Source organism: Zea mays, chromosome 9 (genome assembly GCF_902167145.1).
Source record: "Zea mays cultivar B73 chromosome 9, Zm-B73-REFERENCE-NAM-5.0, whole genome shotgun sequence".
Classification (NCBI taxonomy): Eukaryota; Viridiplantae; Streptophyta; class Magnoliopsida; order Poales; family Poaceae; genus Zea; species Zea mays.
The window spans coordinates 2,697,910-2,705,347 of record NC_050104.1 but is presented as its reverse complement, the minus strand read 5'-3'; positions in this window follow the sequence as shown (position 1 = coordinate 2,705,347).

The following is a 7,438-nucleotide window of genomic DNA, read 5'->3' as shown; positions in this document are numbered from 1 at the left end:
ACCGGACTGTCCGGTGAGCCAACGGTCGGCCGGGCCAACGGTAGGCCACGCAATCTACGCGGGACACGTGGTCGAGCCAACGGCTAGAAGGGGGCACCGGACTGTCCGGTGTGCACCGGACATGTCCGGTGCGCCAATGGCTCTCTGGCGGCCAACGGTCGGCTGCGCCGTTCAAGGAAAGAAATCGGGCACCGGACAGTGTCCGGTGTGCACCGGACTGTCCGGTGCACCAGTCGACAGAAGGCAAGATCAGCCTTCCAGATTTGCTCTCAACGGCTCCTAGCTGCCTTGGGGCTATAAAAGGGACCCCTAGGCGCATGGAGGAGGAGATCAAGCATTCCTACAACATTCCTAAGCACCAAGACATCGATTCCACGCATTTGGTTCATTGTGATAGCATCTAGAGCTCTTGTTGAGTTGTGAACTCATTGAGTGGTGTTACGAGCTCTTGTTGCGACTTGTGTGCATGCTGTTGCTCTGATTTTGAGTCTTGTGTGCTTTGCTAGTTTCTCCCTTACTCCGTATTTCTTTGTGAATCTTAAGTGTAAGGGCGAGAGGCTCCAAGTTGTGGAGATTCCTCGCAAACGGGATATTGAAAGGCAAAGCAAAACACCGTGGTATTCAAGTTGGTCTTTGGACCGCTTGAGAGGGGTTGATTGCAACCCTCGTCCGTTGGGACGCCACAACGTGGAGTAGGCAAGTGTTGGTCTTGGCCGAACCACGGGATAAACCACTGTGTCATCTCTGTGTTTGATCTCTTGTGGTATTGTGTTTTGTTGAGACTCCTCTCTAGCCACTTGGCAATTATTGTGCTAACACTTAACAAGTTTTTGTGGCTATAAGTTTAAGTTTCACAGGATCACCTATTCACCCCCCATCTAGGTGCTCTCAATTGGTATCAAAGCCGTTCTCTTCACAAAGGGACTAACCGCCTGAAGAGATGGATCCTAAAGGGAAGGGAATCGTGATCAATGACAAGGAGAAGGAGTCCTTCGTCAACGAGCCAAGGGATGACAAGTCCAACGACTCGGGCTCGGGCCACAGACGCAAAGATGGGAAGAAGAAGAAGACAAGACGCATCAAGGAGATCGTCTACTACGACAGCGATGAGTCTACTTCCTCCCAAAAGGACGACGACCACAACGAATACGAGAGAAAGAAACCGGTCAATTCGAACTTTTCTTTTGATTACTCTCGTATTCCTCAAAGTACTAATGCTCATTTATTATCTATTCCACTTGGTAAACCTCCTCATTTTGATGGAGAGGACTACGGATTTTGGAGTCACAAAATGCGTAGTCACTTGTTCTCTCTCCATCCTAGCATATGGGAGATTGTAGAAAGTGGAATGCACTTTGATAGTACGGATAGTCCCATGTTTATTAATGAACAGATTCATAAAAATGCACAAGCTACTACTGTGTTGCTAGCCTCTTTGTGCAGGGACGAGTACCATAAGGTGAGCGGCTTGGACAATGCCAAGCAGATCTGGGACACCCTCAAGATCTCTCATGAGGGGAATGATGTCACCTTGCTCACCAAGATGGAGTTGGTGGAGGGCGAGCTTGGACGGTTCGCAATGATAAGGGGCGAGGAGCCAACTCAAACATACAACCGGCTCAAGACTCTTATCAACAAAATAAGGAGCTACGGAAGCACGCGATGGACGGATCACGACGTCGTCCGCCTAATGCTAAGGTCCTTTACCGTTCTTGATCCTCATTTGGTGAACAATATTCGTGAAAATCCTAGGTACACCAAGATGTCGCCCAAAGAAGTTCTGGGGAAGTTCGTAAGCGGGCGAATGATGATCAAGGAGGCAAGATATGTGGACGACGCGTTGAACGGTCCTATTCATGAGCCTCAACCCATTGCTCTCAAGGCAACGAGGAGCAAGGAGGCGCTACCGAGCAAGGTGGCGCAAGTTGAGGCGGCCGGGCTAAATAATGAGGAAATGGCCCTCATCATTAAGCGCTTCAAGACGACGCTTAAAGGTCGCAAGGGACAGCCAAGCAAGACCAAGACAAAGGAGAAGCGCTCGTGCTTCAAATGTGGTAAGATTGGTCATTTCATTGCTAACTGTCCCGATAATGAAAGTGACCAGGAAAAGGGGAACAAAAGGGAGAAGAAGAAGCATTACAAGAAGGCCAAGGGCGAGGCACATATCGGAAAGGAGTGGGATTCAGATTGCTCCTCCTCCGACTCCGACAATGAAGGACTCGCCGCCACCGCCTTCAACAAGTCATCCCTCTTCGCCAACGAGCGTCACACTTGCCTCATGGCAAGGGAGAAGAAAGTAAGCACTCATGATGCTAGTACTTATGCTTCTTCAAGTGAGGATGAGTCTAGTGATGATGATGAGATAGATTACTCATGCTTATTCAAGGGATTAGATAGATCTAAAATTAATAAGATTAATGAGTTGATTGATGCTTTGAATGACAAGAATAGATTACTAGAAAAACAAGAGGATCTTTTATATGAGGAGCATGATAAATTTGTTAATGCACAAAATTCTCTTGCTCTAGAAATTAACAGGAATGAAATGCTCTCTAGTGAATTATCTACTTGTCATGAATCCATCTCCAAGTTAAAAAGTGTTAATGATGATTTGAATGCCAAGTTAGAAATAGCTAGTAAATCAACATCGTGTGTAGAAATTGTTGAAACTTGCAATAGGTGTAAAGATTTTGACATTGATGCTTGTAGTGAACACCTAGTTTCAATTTCCAAACTTAATGATGAATTGGCTAGTCTTAATGCTCAACTTAAGACTAGCAAGAGTAATTTTGATAAGCTAAAATTTGCAAGGGATGCCTACACAATTGGTAGACACCCCTCAATTAAGGATGGACTTGGCTACAAAAAGGAAGCCAAGAACTTGACAAGCCATAAGGCTCCCATCTCCGCCAAGGAGAAAGGGAAGGCCCCTATGGCTAGTAGTGTGCAAAAGAACCATGCATTTATGTACCATGATAGGAGACAATCTAGAAATGCTTATAGGAGATGTAACACATATGATGCTTTTGATTCTCATGACATGTTTGCTTCTAGTTCTTCTTATGTGCATAATAGAAATGTTGGTAGGAGAAATGTTGTTCATAATATGCCTAGGAGAAATGTTGTTAATGTTCCTAGGAAAGTAAAGAATGAACCCTCTACAATTTATCATGCTTTAAATGCTTCCTTTGCTATTTGTAGAAAGGATAGGAAAATAGTTGCTAGGAAGTTAGGGGCAAAATGCAAGGGAGACAAAACTTGCATTTGGGTCCCTAAGGATATTTGCACTAACCTTGTAGGACCCAACATGAGTTGGGTACCTAAGACCCAAGCCTAAATTTGCCTTGCAGGTTTATGCATCCGGGGGTTCAAGCTGGATTATTGACAGTGGATGCACAAACCATATGACGGGGGAGAAGAAGATGTTCACCTCCTACGTCAAGAATAGGGATTCCCAAGATTCAATTATATTCGGTGATGGGAATCAAGGCAAGGTAAAAGGGTTAGGTAAAATTGCAATTTCTAATGAGCACTCTATCTCCAATGTGTTTTTAGTTGAGTCTCTTGGTTACAATTTGCTATCTGTTAGTCAACTATGCAATATGGGATATAATTGTCTTTTTACAAATGTAGATGTGTCTGTCTTTAGAAGAAGTGATGGTTCACTAGCCTTTAAGGGTGTACTAGACGGCAAGCTTTACTTAGTTGATTTTGCAAAAGAAGAGGCCGGTCTAGATGCATGCTTAATTGCTAAGACTAGCATGGGCTGGCTGTGGCATCGCCGCTTAGCACATGTGGGGATGAAGAATCTTCACAAGCTTCTAAAGGGAGAACACGTGATAGGTTTGACTAACATACAATTCGAAAAAGACAGACCTTGTGCAGCTTGTCAGGCAGGTAAACAGGTGGGAGGAGCGCATCACAGCAAGAATGTGATGACCACATCAAGGCCCCTGGAGCTGCTACATATGGACCTCTTCGGACCTGTCGCCTATCTAAGCATAGGAGGAAGTAAGTATGGTTTAGTTATTGTTGATGACTATTCTCGCTTCACTTGGGTGTTCTTTTTGCAGGATAAGTCTGAAACCCAAGGGACCCTCAAGCGCTTCCTCAGGAGAGCTCAAAATGAGTTTGAGCTCAAGGTGAAGAAGATAAGGAGCGACAACGGGTCCGAGTTCAAGAACCTTCAAGTGGAGGAGTTCCTTGAGGAGGAAGGGATCAAGCACGAGTTCTCCGCTCCCTACACACCACAGCAAAATGGTGTGATAGAGAGGAAGAACAGGACGCTAATCGATATGGCGAGGACGATGCTTGGAGAATTCAAGACCCCCGAGCGTTTTTGGTCGGAAGCCGTCAACACGGCTTGCCACGCCATCAACAGGGTCTACCTTCACCGCCTCCTCAAGAAGACGTCGTATGAGCTTCTAACCGGTAACAAACCCAATGTATCTTACTTTCGTGTATTTGGGAGCAAATGCTACATTCTAGTGAAGAAGGGTAGAAATTCTAAGTTTGCTCCCAAAGCCGTAGAAGGGTTTTTGTTAGGTTATGACTCAAATACAAAGGCGTATAGAGTCTTCAACAAATCATCGGGATTGGTTGAAGTCTCTAGCGACGTTGTATTTGATGAGACTAATGGCTCTCCAAGAGAGCAAGCTGTTGATCTTGATGATGTAGATGAAGAAGATGTTCCGACGGCCGCTATACGAACCATGGCGATTGGTGATATACGACCACAGGAACAAAAGGAGCAAGATCAACCTTCTTCCTCAACTTTGGTGCATCCCCCAACTCAAGACGATGAACAGGTTCATCAACAAGAGGCGTGTGATCAAGGGGGAGCACAAGACGATCATGTGATGGAGGAAGAAGCGCAACCGACACCACCAACCCAAGTTCGAGCGATGATTCAAAGGGATCATCCCGTCGACCAAATTCTGGGTGATATTAGCAAGGGAGTAACTACTCGATCTCGATTAGTTAATTTTTGTGAGCATTACTCCTTTGTCTCTTCTATTGAGCCTTTCAGGGTAGAAGAGGCCTTGCTAGATCCGGACTGGGTGTTAGCCATGCAGGAGGAACTCAACAACTTCAAGCGCAATGAAGTTTGGACACTGGTGCCTCGTCCCAAGCAAAACGTTGTGGGAACCAAGTGGGTATTCCGCAACAAACAGGACGAGCACGGGGTGGTGACGAGGAACAAGGCTCGACTTGTTGCAAAAGGTTATGCCCAAGTCGCAGGTTTGGACTTTGAGGAGACGTTTGCTCCTGTGGCTAGGCTAGAATCAATTCGTATCTTGCTAGCATATGCCACTCACCATTCTTTCAGGTTGTTCCAAATGGATGTGAAGAGCGCTTTCCTCAACGGGCCAATCAAGGAGGAGGTGTACGTGGAGCAACCCCCTGGCTTCGAGGATGAACGGTACCCCAACCACGTGTGTAAGCTCTCTAAGGCGCTCTATGGACTTAAGCAAGCCCCAAGAGCATGGTATGAATGCCTTAGAGACTTTCTAATTGTTAATGCTTTCAAGGTTGGGAAAGCCGATCCAACTCTTTTTACTAAGACATGTGATGGTGATTTGTTTGTGTGCCAAATTTATGTCGATGACATAATATTTGGTTCTACTAACCAAAAGTCTTGTGAAGAGTTTAGCAGGCTGATGACACAGAAATTCGAGATGTCGATGATGGGCGAGTTGAACTACTTCCTTGGGTTCCAAGTGAAGCAACTCAAAGACGGCACCTTCATCTCCCAAATGAAGTACACACAAGATCTGCTAAAGCGGTTTGGGATGAAGGACGCCAAGCCCGCAAAGACTCCGATGGGGACCGACGGACACACCGACCTCAACAAAGGAGGTAAGTCCGTTGATCAAAAAGCATACCGGTCAATGATAGGGTCTTTACTTTATTTATGTGCTAGTAGACCGGATATTATGCTTAGCGTATGCATGTGTGCTAGATTTCAATCCGATCCTAAGGAGTGTCACTTAGTGGCGGTGAAGCGAATTCTTAGATATTTGGTTGCTACGCCCTGCCTCGGGCTCTGGTATCCAAAGGGGTCTACCTTTGACTTGGTTGGATACTCAGATTCCGACTATGCTGGATGTAAGGTCGATAGGAAGAGTACATCAGGGACGTGCCAATTCTTAGGAAGGTCCCTGGTGTCGTGGAACTCTAAGAAACAAACCTCCGTTGCCCTATCCACCGCTGAGGCCGAGTATGTTGCCGCAGGACAGTGTTGCGCGCAGCTACTTTGGATGAGGCAAACCCTCCGGGACTTTGGCTACAATCTGAGCAAAGTCCCACTCCTATGTGACAATGAGAGTGCTATCCGCATGGCGGAAAATCCTGTTGAACACAGCCGCACAAAGCACATTGACATCCGGCATCACTTTTTGAGAGACCACCAGCAAAAGGGAGATATCGAAGTGTTTCATGTTAGCACCGAGAACCAGCTAGCCGATATCTTTACCAAGCCTCTAGATGAGAAGACCTTTTGCAGGCTGCGTAGTGAGCTAAATGTCTTAGATTCGCGGAACTTGGATTGAATTGTAGCATATATGTATTTATGCTCTTGATCATGTTACTTTTTGCATTTTGTTGTTTAGTATGGTGCTCAAGTTGTACAAACACTCCCTGGACCTGACAAGTCCGTTGCAAAGTGATGCACAGTTTTAGGGGGAGATGTGTTACAACTTGACCCTTTGAGACTAACCATATGCTTGAGTTTGCGTGTTTTAGTCTCGAAGGAGAATTAAAAGGGAAAAGGTGGACTTGGACCATGCAAGACTTCCACTGCACTCCGATGAAAAGAGTAACTTTTCCAAGTTTATCTTTTAACTCTTATTGCCTTTGTACTCTTATTTGAAGATGTTGGTGAGGCAATGGGGTTAAAGGGCCAAGATTGATCCCGTTTTGGTGTTTGATGCCAAAGGGGGAGAAAATAAAGGCCAAAGCGATAAATGGATCAGCTACCACTTGAGATATTTTGAAAATAGTAAAATAGAGCGATCAGCTACCACTTGAGATATTTTGAAAATAGTAGAATAGAGCTTTTTGTTTGTCAAAACTCTTTTATTGTCTATCGTGTCAAAAGTTGGCTTCTTGTGGGGAGAAATGCTGATTATGGGAAAAAGGGGGAGTTTTTGGAATCTTGAATCAAATACTCTTGAAATGACTCTCTTTATGCCTTAACATGTGTGTTTGACTTAGAGATAGAAATTTGAGTTTTGATTGGCAAAAACAAACCAAGTGGTGGCAAAGGATGATCCATATATGCCAAAATTGAACCAAAACAATTTTGAGTTCTTGTTTGAAATGTTTTTGTATTTGTTCTACTTGCTTTATGTTGTGTTGGCATAAATCACCAAAAAGGGGAGATTGAAAGGGAAATGTGCCCTTGGGCCATTTCTAAGTATTTTTGTGATTTAGTGTC